Source organism: Puma concolor, chromosome C1 (assembly GCF_028749965.1).
Source record: "Puma concolor isolate L17-30 chromosome C1, mPumCon1.1.hap2, whole genome shotgun sequence".
NCBI lineage: Eukaryota > Metazoa > Chordata > Mammalia > Carnivora > Felidae > Puma > Puma concolor.
The window spans coordinates 194411760-194429311 of NC_141674.1; the positions used below are offsets into that span (position 1 = coordinate 194411760).

At 44.4% G+C, this 17552-nt stretch overlaps 1 long non-coding RNA gene across 2 annotated transcripts in view; it reads right to left on the reverse strand.

Moving 5' to 3' along the window:
- Window positions 1-17552, reverse strand: part of LOC147578646 (uncharacterized) — a 75028-nt gene that overhangs the window by 48408 nt on the left and 9068 nt on the right. The window lies entirely within an intron of this gene.

The window sequence follows — 17552 nt, forward strand, 5'->3', positions numbered from 1 at the left end:
AAAAAGAAAGGCAGGTGACAGTTCTGAGCAATGCCAGCTGGACCCCAAATGTTGGCTGGAGGAGGCCAGGAGGAGGACACAGGGAGAGCAGCAAGATCTTGTGTGAGGCTAAGGGGCTGGAGACAGCACCTGATGATAGGTGGGACCCAGAATTCCAGGCAGGGATACCGAGGCAGAAGTTCAAGGGTCTGAACAGCAAGAGCTACAGGTGCATACTTACTGGATGGCGAGTGCTCGTATTTTGCTTCATTCTCCCAAAAACCCCGTGAGGAGGGAGTTTTTATTATCTCCATTTTTCAGATGAAGAACCTAAGGTAGACAGATGTGTGATTTGCTCAAAATCACACAGCCCAGTGTATTAGTCGGCTCAGGCTGCTGCAGCACAGCACCACGGCTTGGGTGGTTTCAGAACAAAAATTCATTTCCTCGGCATTCTGGAGGCTCAAAGAGCAAGATGGCCGTGCTTGGCAGAGTTGTTCTCTGGTGAAGCCTCTCTTCCTGACTTGCGGACGGCTGCCTTCTTGTCGCCCTCGTACAGCCTTTCTTTCATGTGGGGAAGAGAAAGATCACTGGCTTCTCTTTCTCTTCTTTTTTTTTTTTTTTTTTTTTACTAAAAAAATTCTTTTAATGTTCATTTATTTTTGAGAGAGAGAGACACACACACACACAGAGGGCAAGCAGAGGGGTGGAGAGAGAGGGAGACACAGAATCTGAAGCAGGCTCCAGGCTGTCAACACAGAGCCTGATGCGGGGCTCAAACCCACAAACCATGAGATCATGACCTGAGCTGAAGTCAGACGCTTAACCGACTGAGCCACCCAGGCACCCCTCTCTCTCTCTCTCTCTCTCTTCTTATAAGGACACCCATCCTATCAGATTAGGGGCCCACCCTTATAAACTCATTTAACCTTAGTGACCTTCTTAAAGGCCCTATCTCCAAGTACAGTCACATTGGGAGCTAAGGCTTCAGCATATGAACTTGGGGGATGGAAGGAGGAGACACAATTCAGTCTGGAGCTAGCTATTCGCAAACAGACAGTGGGATTCCAGAGCCTGATGTTCTTTAGGTGTGTATATTTTTATGTTTTATTGAGGTGTAAATTAAATATTATAGTTCAGTGCTTTTTGAATAAATGCATACATCCATGTGACCCACATTCCTAGCAAGAACTATATACAGTAATTCTCTTGACCACTACGCTCTCCCGTACTAGCCGCTGACAGGAGTGGTAGATTTCATGGCAGCCAGGAGTCATTTCTGGTACTGCACACACAAGCTTTGCTCCCAGGAAGACTCGATTCTGAGTGGGAGCGCTCTCTCGCGTGATGTCTCCCTACCCCCCTCTCCCCCCCCCCCACCTGCACACACAGCCTCCTTGCCTGGGTCAGCCCTTATCTCTGCTGCTCTGTGCTGGATCCCAGGAGACTGACCCTTGTGAGCTGTGTTTCCCGGGGTATTTTGCCCCCCCCCCTCTCTCTCTCTGCCGAAGGCAGTGTCTCTGGCATCTCCTCTCTGGCTCCGGCTTTCACCAGACAGACCCAAGGTGGTTTTCCATCACACGACCCTCATGCCTCCCCCGCTTTAGTAAACAAGCATCTCCCCCCGTTGGCCTCCAGTTTAGAAGTAACTGTGGCTTTCAGCTGTTACTGTTCTTTGGGTTCTCAGCTCTCCCCTCCCCTCCTGTATAAACAGTTACGTGCATTAAATTCCCTCTGTTTCAACTGCTCAGCACGGTCTCTCTTTTCCTGGTTACACCTTTATAGAACACTGGTACACTCTCTACTCGTCAGGACCGGCTCAGAAACTGCGGTGCTTCTAGGGGTTAGATGGAGCCCACCCACAGAGGCTGAAAGCTGGAGGACTCATCAGCACAGATTTCCCCAAGTGGGATGGGGGGCGGGGGGGCAGGGACCGTATTTACATTTGTTCTGCACTGGTTGACATCTTGTTGGGCCACCTTGTTAGCAAATTAGTGCCTTCCTCCAATTCATTCCTTGCCCAAGGCTTACCTGGTCTTCAGGTGGACCTCTGCAAGCTGTCAAGACTAGAGAGGCTTTTATCACCTGGCTCTTCAGCTATTGTCATGACACTAAGCTACTAATTGGATTTGCCCGACTGCCACTTATTTTCAAAAACACATGTTCGTCTCCGTGAAGCGGTTGGGAAGAAAAGAGTGACTGAGGAGAGCAAGACGGGACACTGCAACAAGAGAAGCCTTCAACAGCCTGTGGGTATCCCCTGGGATCCCGCCAAGCAGCTTAGGGGGTCGGGGAGGAAGCCTGCAACGGAGGCTTAAAAGAGATAGAATGCCTGGCCACTCCGGTTCCAGGTCAGCAGCCTCTGGCGCACTGTAAAATCCGTATGGAGTAGATCCCCAGGACCACAGCAGAAGGACCTCCATCTTGACTTTGGCTGCAAAACAAAGCCTTGTCTTCCGAGAGCCTTTGGCTCCAGGAGGGAGAACCAGGAGGCAGACTGCACCCCAACTGGCTCACTGCCCCATATCCCGGGCCTTCTCCAGATCGGTAACCGCTGTGAGTCAAGTTTCCTTTTCTTGCCTCACCCCACCTAAGTAACGGCTGTTGGCCTGTCCCGCCTGCAGGAGCAGGAGCCCTGCTGGCAAGAGGTAAAGGGAGAGCAGACAGGCCCCACTTCTCTTTCCCCCTGCGTGATAAATCACTTCAGCCCGGAGAAATGTTGTGAAACAACCTGGCAGCTAATGGGAGAAATGTAACCCAAAAAAAGAAAGAAACGAAGAAAGAATCCTGTTAGTCACAGAGCTTTTCATCTGAACCGCCAAGCAGGCCCTGGCTTTCTGCGGGAATAATAAAATCACACTGTGTTAGCTCCCTGAACAAAGGCAGCTCCCTCGAATGTAACTCTTCAGGGCTTCGGAGTTGGATTAGTTTTCCCCGGGGCCAAGGCACACATGAAAAGGAGAGACCAAGTGCCCTTCAGAAAATCAAAGACGGAAATAAGCTTGCTATTCAAACGAGGAAAGCACAGGCTGTGGGGCAGCTCCGCTCTGTGGTCCGTTCAACACCTGGTGAACAACCAGCATGGTCCCCGCCCGAGCTGGAATTTTCCCACAGTGGGCCGGCAACCTTACAGGCCCAGGAGCACGCCAGCACTGTCTGCTGGCCCTTGGAAAATAGGGTGAGAAGGAAGGGCTGGAAGAGGTACTCCGTGCCAAAGGAAAATCACAAAAGCTGAAAGTTCTTGTAAGAGAAAGACCTCAAAGCAGGAGGCTGGAGTTATTTTAGAGGTAAAGAAATACTCTTTGTGGAGATGTGTTTAGAAACACACACACACACACACACACACACACACACACACACACACACACACACACAAAGAATGTATGATATCATATGATAGGAACAAAATGTTCTCTCCACAATAAAAAGCCAGTACGGAATTGGTTATTTTAACATCACCTGAGCCTAATGCATGCCACCTAGGCAGCAGTCTGTTCGAGGCAGAGAAATTGGGGCTTGGTAACTCTATCTTAGCCATCTCCACCCTCCCACCCCATCCTGCCAAGCGCCTGCCTTCAGCAACCCCTTCTTCCAAAGGCATCCAGGACTCTCAGGATTCTCTGAGAAGACTGTTCCTCTAAATTATTCATAATCCAGTGCCATTTACGTCCACCCTTCCCCTCCCAGAAGTATTTGCTACGTAAGAATCCGGCAAAGATGAGCAGTGCCTGAGCACACAGTCACTCCTGATAAAATTTCAAGCACCTGTAGAGATTTCATTAGGGGTGGGAGGAGAGGCTCTTACCCTTAGCCTGTATCATACGACAAATAAAAATATACTGTAAACTTGACCTCTTTTAGAGCATTAATTCACAGTGAACGGGTGTGAGAACATTACTTTTTAAATGCTGACTTTCAAAACTTGAGATCACAACTTTCAATCAAAATAGCCATGTGCCTAAAGAAGGCCAACAGGAAAATACTTATGAATTTATTTCCAAATCGCGTTCTCCTCGTGTTTGAGCTTTTATATCTATAAAGGCGTGGGAAAACTTTTTACAATAACCAACAAGACTTTCTACAATCCTGATTGTAAAAAGTAATTGCTATCCTGATTGTAATATGATACCATACATTGTGTGTGTGTGTGTGTGTGTGTGTGTGTGTGTGTGTGTGTGTGTGTGTTTCTAAACACATCTCCACAAAGAGTATTTCTTTACCTCTTGTTGATCTTGCCACACTTCTTTTCTAGCGGTGCACCAAAAAATTTTGGAAGTGCCTGGTCCTGGTAAGGATAAAATACAATGAATGGTCTATGTTCATAGTTACAAGTGTAAGGGATTCCGATTATAAAATTGACATCCTCATTCCCGATTATGTCAGACTATTACCTGACAGTTACAATAATCCCTCTCAACCGCGTGCTCTTTTTTGAGGTGACTTTGCCACTCTTTGTTCCCAGCAGGAGCTGGAGTCTACTTCCTCTCTCCCCTTGAATCTGGCTGGCTTTGGCTTTGTGACTCGCTCTGACCGACAGAATCTGGCAGGAGGGACTGACTCAGTGTGATTTCTAGGCTCAGGACTTAAGAAGCCTTAGAATCTCCATCTCATCCTCTTGGAGCCCCAAGCCTCCAGGTAAGCCTGTTCAGCCTATACTACTAGAAAGAGTCTCCTGGAGAAGCACCAAGGCGCCCAGCCCCAGCTGTGTGAGTGGAGCCGTACTGCACCCTCCAGCCCTAGTCACAACCGGCCCGCATATGGAGAAGAGAGACAAGTCTTCTCCATGAGTCCTGCTCAAATTGCAGACCTCCAAAATCACAAGCGGATTAATTCAGTTTGTTTGGGGGTAGTTTGTTCCATAGCAGTAGACAACCAAAACACCAAGCTCTTACAAAAATGACTAAATTATGCATAGCTATCCAGACTTGACACATTAAAGACATTTGACCTCAGAAAGCATAATCTGTCTCAGTACAAACACGTGAATGATCAAAGTCCAAGTTACGCTCCAAATCAGAGACTGCTCCCCAAATGCTCACGCTCTCCATCTTCTAGGAGACTGGTTCTCAAAGGGTGGTCCTGGACCAGCAGTAGCAGCAACACGTGGGAACTTGCTACAAATGCAATTTCTTGCCTCTTACTGAAGGAGAAACTTGTGTTTCAACAAGCCTTGCAGGTGATTCTGATGCATTTACAACTGCTGTTCCATAGCCATAACACTTCTTTGGGTTTTTTGTTTTGTTTTGTTTTGTTTAATACTTGTTTATTTTTGACAGAGAGGAAGAGAGAGACAAAGCATGAGTGGGGGAGGGGCAGAAAGAGAGGGAGACAGAATCTGAAGCGGGCTCCAGGCTCTGAGCTGTCAGCACAGAGGCCAATATGGGGCTCGAACCCACAAACCCTGAAATCATGACCTGAGCTGAAGACGGACGCTTGGCTGAGCTACCCAGGCGCCCCTGTAGTAAACACACTTCTGATGTTTAACTGGTATATCTGGCCACCTGGATAAAGACTAGGTAAAATGGCCAGGTAAGGCTACAGGTAAGTTTAGGTCAGCAAGAAGTAAGCAAAAATGGGAAAATGGCCGTCCCCTTGTCTGTGTTGTTCACCTTCATGCTGGCTGGAATTCAGATGTGATGGCTGGAGCCCCAGAAACTGTCTTAGACCATGAGATGATCCTTGGGAATGAAGCCATGCACAGCAGAACAACAAGAGGGAAGGAGAGAGAGTCCTGACGCTATGGAGCTGCCACATTGGCTCTGGACCACCTCCTTGACTTCCTGAACATGACCAAGAAATTCCCATTTTGCTTAAGCCTCCGTTTTTTGTTTTCTGTTCCTCCTAGTCAGATCTGACTCTAACTAATACACCATCCTAATAAAGTAGCCTAATAAAGTCCTCCTTCCTCTCCCCTACTGAGATATTCTTTAATATACAAATGTCTTATTCTCCTTGCTTGTCACAGGCTATCTTTCAGATTATTCCTTTAGTTGCTTATTAACTATCTCCGTATTTAACCAGAAACTCCATGAGGAGACTTTTGTTTTCCTTGTCATCCAGTCCTCAACATCTAACACACGTCTACCCTTACAATAGACTTGGTGAATATTTACTGAATCGAATGGACAGATGGAAGGGTGGATGTAGGCAAACCAGATCTGTCCAGTTTTACAGCACTGATAAAATGACCAAGCCTCAAAATAAATCTTTCTTTTAAACACTGACCGTCCACCAAAACTACCTCCCCCCCAACATCCCACCTCTGCTCCACATTTTAGTCTGAATATGAAGTAATAATACTAATAGCCAACACTTTTTTAAGCCTTCAAAGGTGCCAAAGACAAATTTCACGAGAGGGGCATTTTACAGTATACCTGACCGGTATCCCTCAAAACTGCCAAGGTCATCAAAAACATGAAAGTCAGAGAAATTGTCACAGCAAAAGGAACCTAAGGAGACACAACTACTGGGTGCAATAGAGTATCCTGGCTGGGTCCTAACACCGAAAATGATATTACCTAAAAACTAAGGAAATCCAAATAAACTACAGACTTTGGTTACTAATAACGTATCAATATGGGCTCATTGATTGTTAACAAATATACCTACTACTGCAGAATGTTAATAAGGAGAAACTGAGCTTGAGGCAGGGTGAGGGGAGGATATATAGGTATATATATTCCATACTGTTTCCTTTTTTTGTGGATCTAAAACTGTTCTAAAAAATTAAATCTACTAATAAAAACAAAGACTTCCATATATTAACTCCTGTTAGGCATACTAATTCTCATAAAGACTTAAATACGTACTATGATGAGTCCTATCTTATAGACACGAGAGTACACTAAGTTTAGGGGCACCTGGGTGGCTCAGTTGGTTGAGTGTCCAACTTCAGTTCAGGTCATGATCTCGCAGTTCATGAGTTCGAGCCCTGCACTGGGCTCGCTGCTGTTAGCGGAGAGCCCGCTTCTGATTCTCCGTTCCCCCTCTCTCTCTCTGCCCCCCCCCCAATAAAACTTTTAAAAAGTACACTAAGTTCGGTTTCCCTGACACCTTGAGGCTTAAGCCATATGTTTCTTCTGGATCAAAATTTATTTGATGTAGTCGTTTAAATAATGCACATTGATTAATGTATGTCATCCAGGGACCGAGCTTAGGTAATTCTATGAAAAGAGTCAAAACTGGGAAGGCAGAAAGGGCTTTGGATCTGCCTACTGAAATTCCAAGGGCGCAGCTAAGCATTGTAAAGAATGTACAATTCTAAAATGTGTTAGATTTACATGCTGACAGCACATACACTCCTCCAACAGCTAGAAACAACTGAGCTTGATGTCTAATTATCAAGAATATTATTTAATATGAAGCCACCAGATGGCACAGATTGTCAAGAACACAGAAATCATACACTGTAAGTTACAAAGCTGATTTGAGAGTGGATTTGTGTCCCAAGTACTGAATAGCTAGGACTCTATCTCTGAGGCAACCCTGGTCTGCACAGAAAGAACACCTCAAATGAGAAAAGGCTCTGTGCCATTGCATTTCTTTCTAAAGATTCATTATAAACTTCCTTAACTGCTACTTTGGCTAGCAGAACCTTATCATTTCATTACCGGCCACTCTACTGACCGAAACGAAGATTGGGGCTGGTCAGATTGAAATTCCTGGCCAATGCAGTTTGACCATGAAATGTTATCAGTGCTGACTGTGATAATGAGGTACAGCCAGACAGACCTAAGCTTTATTGACACATTTGTTTACAAAGGGTTTTCCCAATGGGACTTGACTTCCTTACTCAGAACGGTAATATAAGTTGAGTCCGATTTAAATTTCCACCTGAAACAACACCCAAGGGACTACTTTGCATCTGTGATCTCATTGCTTCCCATGGTTCCTTGGGTCTCCTCACTCTGTTTATCCAGAAACAAGTCCAGCTGAGACATTAGCTCCTTCACAAAGTCTTTCTTAACCTGCTCAGTGCAGGCCATTTTCCATATATTTCCACTGCACCTTGTGGTGGTCTCAGTCAGCGGATTTATCAGAGTTCAGTACAATTCAACAAGTATTCAATGGATGCCTCTGAGGCACTTGGATGCGTTCTGGGCACTTGGGAACCATAGTGAACAAATCAAAGATGCCTGCCCTTGTGAGAAATCTAGCAAGCAACCAACCATAATCAATGAGTCCATTTTATAGCATGTTACACTGCTAAGTGCTGTGGAAAAAGAAAATGTGGAGTGTGTTCAAGAGGGTGGGGTGGCCCGGACTGCAGTATTAATTCACGTGGTCAAGGGAGGCTTGCTTCAGTGAGCACACGAGCAAAGACCCGAAGGAGGTGAGGGAGTTAAGTCTGCAGATCCTGGAGGCGGTTTTCTGGAAGAGGGAAGAGATAGGGCAAAGACGCTTAGGCAGGAGCGTGTCTGGTGAGATTAAGAAACAGCCAGGAGGCTAGTGAGTCTGGAGGAAGTGCCCAGAAGGGAGTAGGAGGGGAAGAGAGGGGTGAAGTGGTGAGCATCCATTGTGCAGGGCCAGGGGAGGAGGGGAACACTGCAAAGACTTCGGCTTTCACTCTGAGTGAGAGCCACAGCTACTGCTGGGTTTCAGGTAGAGGAGGGACGGAGAGCTGCCTTAGCCTTGCAAGATTTGTTCAGGCCACTGTGCTGACGACAGAACTATAGTAGGGCCAAGACAAAAGCAGAAAAACCTGTTGGGGGTGATTATAGGTGAAAGATGATGATGCCTTAGGCTAGAGAAGCAGCAGTGGAGGAAGACAGATGGGAGCCAGGTTCTGGATTTAGAGTCTTGGTGGGGTTGGAGGGGTGTAACAAACAGAGGAGAGCCAAAAGTGACTCCAGGGATTGTGTTCTGAGCAACTCTTACAATGGGGAAGACCATGGAAGCAGCAGGTTAGGATGTGACATGCAGGAATTCAGGAAAGAATGTGAATTTGGTTGTCGCCTGAGAATGCCCTCTGGACTCTTTCTGGAAAGACAAAGCAAGTGCAAGGAGGGTCCCTGCCAGTGGTTGGTGAGAAAATCTGGGATTCGGCAGATGAGACGTTTTAGGAATGCTGCATTTCTCATTTCCAACACTTGATATCACAGAAAACATTGCGAGAAAAAAACACGGAAATCAACGTCTCTGAGTCAAAAAGTGATTTCAACGAACTAGACTCTGAACATGCGAGAGTTCCTCTTTATATGTGGCCTGAGAATGGAACATGGTTTTTAAAATCTGTCGAAATAAGTCTAAAATCTTTCGATATGTAGAAAATAATTTTGACGGTAAGAAATTATCATGTAACAGTTTAATCGGCAGTTTTTTAATTCGAGACACAAAACTACCCTTTATCTGGATGCAATGAATATGATGGTAAGAATATCTAATACTAATCACTCCCAATGGGTCAGGGACCCAGCGCTAAGGGAGATCCATGGATCTTCTCGTTCTTCCTCATAACAACCCAGGGATGTAGTTACCATCCTCAACCCTGCCCTTTGTAGAGAAAGTTCGAAATCGTGAAGAAAACTACTATGTTTCCTGTATGCCCCAAACAGCCTTTGTACTTTGCCATTTTTTTCTTGGAAAAAATCCTCGGCCTCTTATTTAATAAATCCTCACCCTGGGGCGCCTGGGTGGCGCAGTTGGTTAAGCGTCCGACTTCAGCCAGGTCACCATCTCGCTGTCCGTGAGTTCGAGCCCCGCGTCAGGCTCTGGGCTGATGGCTCGGAGCCTGGAGCCTGTTTCCGATTCTGTGTCTCCCTCTCTCTCTGCCCCTCCCCCATTCATGCTCTGTCTCTCTCTGTCCCAAAAATAAATAAAAAACGTTGAAAAAAAAATTTTTTAAAAAAATAAATCCTCACCTTTAAGAATTTTAAGAACACAATCTTTAGCACAAATCTTCCATGCCTCCCTCTCTATTCCACTCAGCTCTCTGTTTCTAGTCTCTTGTGTTCTGTGTTTCGGGTGTTGAGTTTGGTTCACTCTGCTCAGGTCAATAACCAGGCACAGAAGGAGGTGCTGGACGAGAGCAATGAGTAAGACTCTGTCCCCAGCCTGGAGGCACTTAGAGTCTATCTGGTTGGGCAGATTACTGCCTGAATGGGTGATACACTTCCTACCACAAGAGAGGAGCTCTGCCTGTATGTGTGCAGCAAGCTCTGACAGTGAAGCCACAACTTAGGACAAGCCCTCATGGAAAGAAAGGGAGGGTGTTTTTTAAGTTCCTTTGGCTTCATGCTGCGCTATGGGTAATTCCAGTAAACATTCCCGGGCTGCAGCAAGCCGCTTAAGGAGTGTTTTGATCATAAGTCTTTTCACACTTTGCATCACGAAGGCCACAAGAGCAAACGCTATCTGTCTAATCTTGGACTGACAATGACAGAGTAGGTCATATAAAAGCGAAACTAATAGTATGTCAATTACAGCTCAATTAAAAACAAAACAAAAAAAGTCCTGAAAATGATTCAGTTCTGCCTTCCTGGAAGAAGTATGAGAAACTCTGACACACAAATAGAAAAGCATTCTACTGGTTCATCTCAAAACCACAGTTACAAAAACGATTTAGCAACTGCCATAGAATAGAAATGAGTAACATTTACAGGGTGTTAGAGAGTAACATATTAGATGATAACACCTGCAGATTCATTAGATGAAGCTACACAAGGTAATTGTACTGGGAGGCAGGGGGGTGTTGTCCATCCTGGAAGAAAATCAGTCTAGATAGGAAAACTCCACGAACCTAGAATGAGAAGCCATCCTGTCAAGAGCCAGGGCTGTGAGCACACCAAATTCTAGCAAGTTCAATTCCATTTCACTGATGTTTATAACCCTCATTTGTAGTTTGAGAATAGATTACTAAGGGCCTTCTCATTTTATTATTATTTTTAAATTTATTTTTGAGAGAGAGAGCACGCACAGGGGAGGAGCAGGGGGGGACGGAGGGTCCAAAGTAGGCTCACGCTGTCAGCACAGAGCCCGACTTGGGACTCGAACCCATAAACTGTGAGATCATGGCCTGAGCAGAAATCAGATGCCTAACCAACTGAGTCACTCAGGCACCCCTAAGGGACCTCCTAGTTTAAGAGGATCTCAGAACTGTGAAGATATTCATTCCAACCGACAGATTAGGACGAAACAAAGTTGTTTTTCTGATCTGCAAATGCACAACCCTAATGATATAAAATCTGCTTGTGCACGTGTGTCCTCCTCAAAGTTCTGTTGGCAAGAAGATATTTCCTGAAAGAAGCAACACTGTGGTTGATGCAGCATGCAGAAACATACACTAAATCATCATTGACAAGTCCCTAAAAAAAAAAAAAAAAGTATGTCAAATACTGAAATATAAGAATTTAGCTGACAAGACCAGATTCCTTGCTAAGTCTGCACAGAGCAGGGACACTAGCAATCATGACATTGAAATTTTTAAGGGTTCTTATTCTCATTTGCTGCCTGGAGATGTGTATGGGTTAAAAGATTTATTCCCTCCTTCTCTATCATCCTTGCACACTCAAATAAAAATACTCTTTAAATTCCTTGTAAAAGGGGGGAGAGTGGGGAGGGATTTCAAACGTGGGTGGGAGGAGCTTTTGAAAATGGACAGCACCCCTTCCCCCCGGTATCATCTTTGGATGCTATTGGTAGAAATGTGTTGTGTGAGAAAAAGAAACTTGAGAGCCCCTCACTAAGTACCAGACCACAAAGGTCAAATACCTCGATATGGTTAGTTTTAGGAGAACCACTGACTCCTCTCGCAGAAGCTAACCAGGTTTTGACAGCCTTTCACTGTGCAGAGATGCGATGCCCCTCGGGGCATGGTTTAAACCTCTATATCCTCTACCTGAGTGCAGGTAGTAACAATTCCTGTTTGGACATGAGTCGGCTGTGTTGTTTTCCAGTGTCACCAAGACAACATCCATGACTAACCCACAACTGACAAGAGCCCAGAAGTGTTTTGTCAAGACACATGTGAACTTCAGCGTTAAAATCGACAGAATTACTGACCACTTCATCATTTTCGCTCATATATTGAAAAGAAATGTCACTATTCTGGAGAAGAGATGTGCTCTGGTATTTCTGAGGTGCATCCTATGATAAATTGTATTTTACTCAATCACAAGCATCAAGTTTTTGAAGCCCCCAAAGACAGTTAGTATGGACGTTTTCTTTGTTTCCTGTGAATAGGCACCCGTAGCGTGAGCATAAAGCCCGAAGGAAAGAAGCAAGAACCTAACGAACTAGTTAAAAAGGCAAGAGAATCCCCATCTTTTTATATTATTATTGCTAATATCTAAGGTATTTGACTGTTAACATGAGAGCAGCGCTGACAAAAATGCAGAATTTGGATAGGACTGCATAAAGCAAGCTTGTTATCCTTAGAAAGTCAAATGTCTTCACCTCGGGCCTGCTGATGCTGTTTTCCCACGGTTTCTTGGAAAACACAACTGTTTTCTTTGGGTTCTTTCCAGGTGCTTTACTGAGGGGCCAAGATGGATGAGGAGGAGGTTGTCGCAAATAAGTTGTCACAGAAGGACAGGGAGAGCTGACCTCAATATGCTTCTGTTCTTTCTACACAAAATTCTCTGAGTATAATGCAGAGGGGGCAGGACAGTCAGAAGTATAGCATGGTCATTTGCTGATTGTCCTAGGGCAGCATTTCTAAATATTTTCATCCTAGAGCTTTACTTTTATCCCCTCAATCAGTGTTTCTAACACTGTGGTGAAGGACCAAATTTTCTGAATTTCCAATCCAATGCAGGTGTTTGTAAAAGAGGGTAGAAATGATTTACTAGAAGAAATTTAAAAACCAAGAATATGACATAACCTCCACATTTTGCATTATTGATTTCAATAGACATACACTACTCTGTTGAGTTGCTGTTAAAGTATTTTTTTAAGTTTATTTATGTATTTTGAGAGAGAGAAAGAGAGGGAAAGTGGGAGGGGCAGGGAGAGAGGGAGGGAGAGAGAGAATCCCAACCAGGCTCCACACTGTCGGCACAGAGCCTGTCGGGGGGCTCGATCCCACAAACTGAGATCACGACCTCAGCTGAAATCAAGAGTCAGTCACCCAAACTGACTGAGCCACCCAGGTGCCCTGCTATTAACGTTTATAATAGCTTACTCTTAATTTCTTTTCTGACCTTGTGGCAGACAGGTTAACAAAAATTCCCAACTACAGTTTGAGAGGAACCGCCCAGTCCCACACAACACAAACACAGGATGCGTGCACATCAGAGGCACAAACACACAAGACACGGTTGAGGTAAACTATCCACTTAACAAGTAATTTAAATTTGTATTCGAAAAATTTCACACGAGAAACAGTTTTTGAAACATTACAATTTTTCGAAGAGACTGCTTACCTCGCCGCTCTGTCTTCTCGTGCCCACCCAGAGAGGCCGGCATCTAGCTGTCAAACCTGTCACAAAGCTACCAGTGCCAGTTTCCAACCCCCTCCCTCCCCCAACCTGACCTTCTGCCTGAAGCTCTCTTCCTCCTTCTCACAGATGCTGTCCTGGTATTCCCTTTGCCTCTCTCCACTGCAGGGGTTTCCTTTCGGATAGATTTTATTACCATTCAAAATATCTGCTAATCCTGCCCTGGGGTGAATTATACTTCCTTACCCCCTTGATGGCCTAGGCCATGACTTGTGACGTTCCTCTCTATGGAAGGACTGTACATGTCCGCCATGTTAAACTCAGAAGTGACCATGTGACTTACTTTGGCCCATGGCATGTGTCGCTCCAAGGTGGAAGTGTAAGATCTACTACCTCTTTCTCTCTCTTCTCTCTGCCGCAAGACTAGCCATAATGTCCCAGATAGAGGACTGCATCAGCCTCCGCCCCACTAAGGTGACAACAGAACTACCTGATGAACACATTGGGTGAGTACAAGTTCAACTTTGTTGGGGACTTTTCCTGTTGGTTGTGACTGTCTCATAACCTAAGCTGACAGATACTCACTTGTTTCCTGGATCTTCTTTATTGGTTTACATTTGGATGATGCATATTTTCTAATAGTTTCCTAAGAAAGTGTGAAAACCTGACAAGTCTAAAAACACAATACTGTATTTGAAATACTTTTCCCTCAAGATTAGGAAAAGCATTGATACATTGTCTTCGAGCTTCCGATGATGCTGTTGAGAAGGCTGGTGCCATTCTCATTTCTAGTCCTCTGTAGGAAACTTCAGTCCCTCCTGGAGGCTTTTACTATCTCTTTTGTTTTTATAAACCGGCATTCTAAAATTGTATGGTGGCGGTGCCTGGGTGGCTCAGTCGGTTAGGCATCTGACTTCGGCTCAGGTCGTGATCTCACAGTTCATGGTTTCCAGTCCTGAGTTTGAGCCCCATGACAGGCTCTGTGCTGACAGCTCAGAGCCTGGAGCCTGCTTCGGATTCTGTGTCTCCCTCTCTCTCTGCCCCTCCCCCACTCACACTCTGTCTCACTCTCTCAAAAATAAATAAAAACTGTTAAAGCTTTTAAAAATTGTATGGCCATGTGCTCAGACGTGGCCCTTTTGCATCTCTTTCAATCTTCATGCTCATGTTTTTCAAATTCAGGAAAGCATCTTTGATAATTTTTCCCCTTAAGATCATCTTTTATTTCTCCCCACCCCCCCCCCTTTTTTTTTGAATCTAGTTTTATTGGGCGCCTAGGATGGCTTAGTTGGTTAAGCATCCGACTCTTGATTTCGGCTCAGGTCATGATCTCATGGTTTGTGAGATTGAGCCCCACATCAGCTTGGGCTCGCACTGACACGCGGAGCCTACTAGGGATTTTCTTTCTCTCTGCCCCTCCCCTGCTAGCACTCTCTCTCTCTCTCAAAATAAATATACTTAAAAAAGAAAAAAAGAATCTAGCCTTATCAAAGCTATACATGTTCATAGTTTGAATAGTTCACAGCCTTCTCACTGAATATTTACCCTTCCCTAGAGATAGTCACTGTGAATTTTTTTAGCTAATTCTTTGGAATTGACCTCCATATCTCTACACACACACACACACACACACACACACACACACACACACACACATTTAATTTTAGAGAGAGAGAGACAGAGTGCAAGCAGGGGAAAGGGGCAAAGGGAGAGAGAGAATCTTAAGCAGGTTCCACACTCAGTCTGGAGCCCAATGCAGGGCTCAAACACACAACCCTGTGATCATGACCTGAGTTGAAATCAGGAGTCAAGACACTCAACCAACTGGCCCACCCCGGCGCCCCCTACACATATTTCAATTGTGGTAACTTGGTATTTCTGCTTTAGGCATTATTCACTTTGCATTATGGAAATGAGGGTTTATTTTTCTCCCTCTCTGCATGGCCACTACATACATGGTCTTTCATTATATATAACTTTAATTAGATTAATAATTAGCGGTTATATTTTTAGAGCCTTGTATTCCAGTTCTATTTGAGCTGTATAATAGGCTATAATTAATTTTCCTCCTCTTCCCAACTTTTTGTCTTTCCTGGAGTTAATAATTGCATTGTTCTTGTCACTTAAGGGTTGTCTTAAGAACATATCACTCATTCAAAACTCTCCATCACTTTAACTCTCAGCTCAATATATCAGACGTAGCAGGTTTTCTGTTTGGTTGGTTAGTTGGTTGAGTAGTTTGTTGGTTCCTCTGTTTCATGCTGAACAATTTCTTTAAATTCACTGGTGTGCCCCCAAATGGAGGTCCCTTCTCTGCATTTCTCAAGATAGGACAGAATATACTTTAGATAGTGGTTTGTTAGCTGGATTTATAACTTAAAATATTTAGCCAAATGTTCTGTAGGCCTTCCTTTGTACTCTTTTCCTGGGCTCTGTAAATGGGATGTATTAGGTATGACCTCTAATCCCTGAAACCTTCTGGATTTCTATAGGACAAATTACTTCCTTCTTATTGATATCCCCCCTGCCCCCCCCGCCCCCCCCCCCCCACTGTGGGCACTCAGATGTCAGCTTCCATCTTCCATCTGTTACTTTTCTTCCATCTATCCCATCTTCTAAACATGTGTGGATTCTCTCAACTCCTATGGTTTCCTTTCCTGTTCTTTTCTGTCCTTAGGGAGTGGAATTAATTTAGTATTGCCAATATAACAAATCACCGCAAACTTAAGGCTCAAAACGCAACCGTATTATCTTACAGTTCTGAAGGTCTGAAGTCTAAAAGCAGTCTTAGTGGGCTAAAATCAAGGTGGTGGCAGGGCTCCGTTCCTTCTGAACACTATAGGGAAGGATCTGTTTCTTTGCCTTTTCTATCTCCTAGAGGTTTCTGTATTCCTTGGCTTGTGACCTCACCATCTATCTTCAAAACAGAACCTCTTTAAATTTTTTTCTCTCTCTCTGACTCAAACTCTCCCGCCTTCCTTTTGCCCTTATAAGGATCTCTGTGATTACACCCATATAATGCAAACTAATCTTCCCCTTCTCAAAATCTTTTAACTTTATTACATCTGCAAAGTCTCTCTTGCCATGTAAGCTACTATATTCACAGGTTTCAGGAAGAAAGACATGAGTGTCTGGGGGTGGGGTGGCATTATTCTGTTTATACCACAAGGGTTCATACTTTTCTTATTCTGGTCCTGTGGAGTGTCAGGGAAGAACAGAGCACAAAGCATGTGTTTAATCATCTTATTTGCTCGGGAGCCCAGATAGTATGTGTCCTGGTTCAAATCTCTCAAACTTCTCTCATATCTCTGAAATAGATATAAGTAATGAGAACATACAATAGAAATAACCAAATATCACTAAAGCCGTCAACGCGTATATAAGATTAGGATAGGCTTGAGAATGTGTTCATAAACCCCAAGTGCCACTGTCTGGGAGAGAAGCTAGCAGAGTGGAAATGGAAAGGAAATGAGTAAAATGTAAAAAACAGAACCAAGGGGAGGGGAGAAAAGGTTCGTGGAGGAGGTACGTATGATAAGATTATGGAATATGGCTGTCACTCAATAATGTGGGTGCTACCTAGGGCCTAGTAGACACAGATCAGAGATGGCAATAGGAAGACAACATTATATATGAAAAAAAGAAATCTACAGTTATAATTGGAAGCCCTAGGGGCACCTGGGTGGCTCAGTGGTTGAGCATCCAACTTGGGCTCAGGCCCTGATCTCAGGGTTGGTGAGTTCAAGCCCTGCATCAGGTGCTGTGCTGACAGCTCAGAGCCTGGAGCCTGCTTCGGATTCTGTGTCTCCCTCTCTCTCTGCCCCTACCCTGCTAGCTCTCTCTCTTTCTCTCTCTCTCAAAAATAAACATTAAACAAAAATAGAATTGGAAGCTCTAAATCCAAACTCCATCTTCAAATTTACAGTTTTATCTTATTCAAGTAAACCAGGTATCTTGGATATATAGGTGAGGAAACTGAAACTCAGGGAAGTTATCTCAGCTTAAATTAGTACACCTATGTGAAAGACCCTAGTGAGACATCACACAGCAGTTGAATGATAGTTGAATCTGAGTCAGAAAGAAACACCAACTGGAAACTAGCATTATGGCATAGACAAAGATAGCATGAAAACCCAAAAGCTAAAAGGCAGATGAAAAGAAAATTATCTTTGCCATCTCAGGCTAGATGAACTTGCT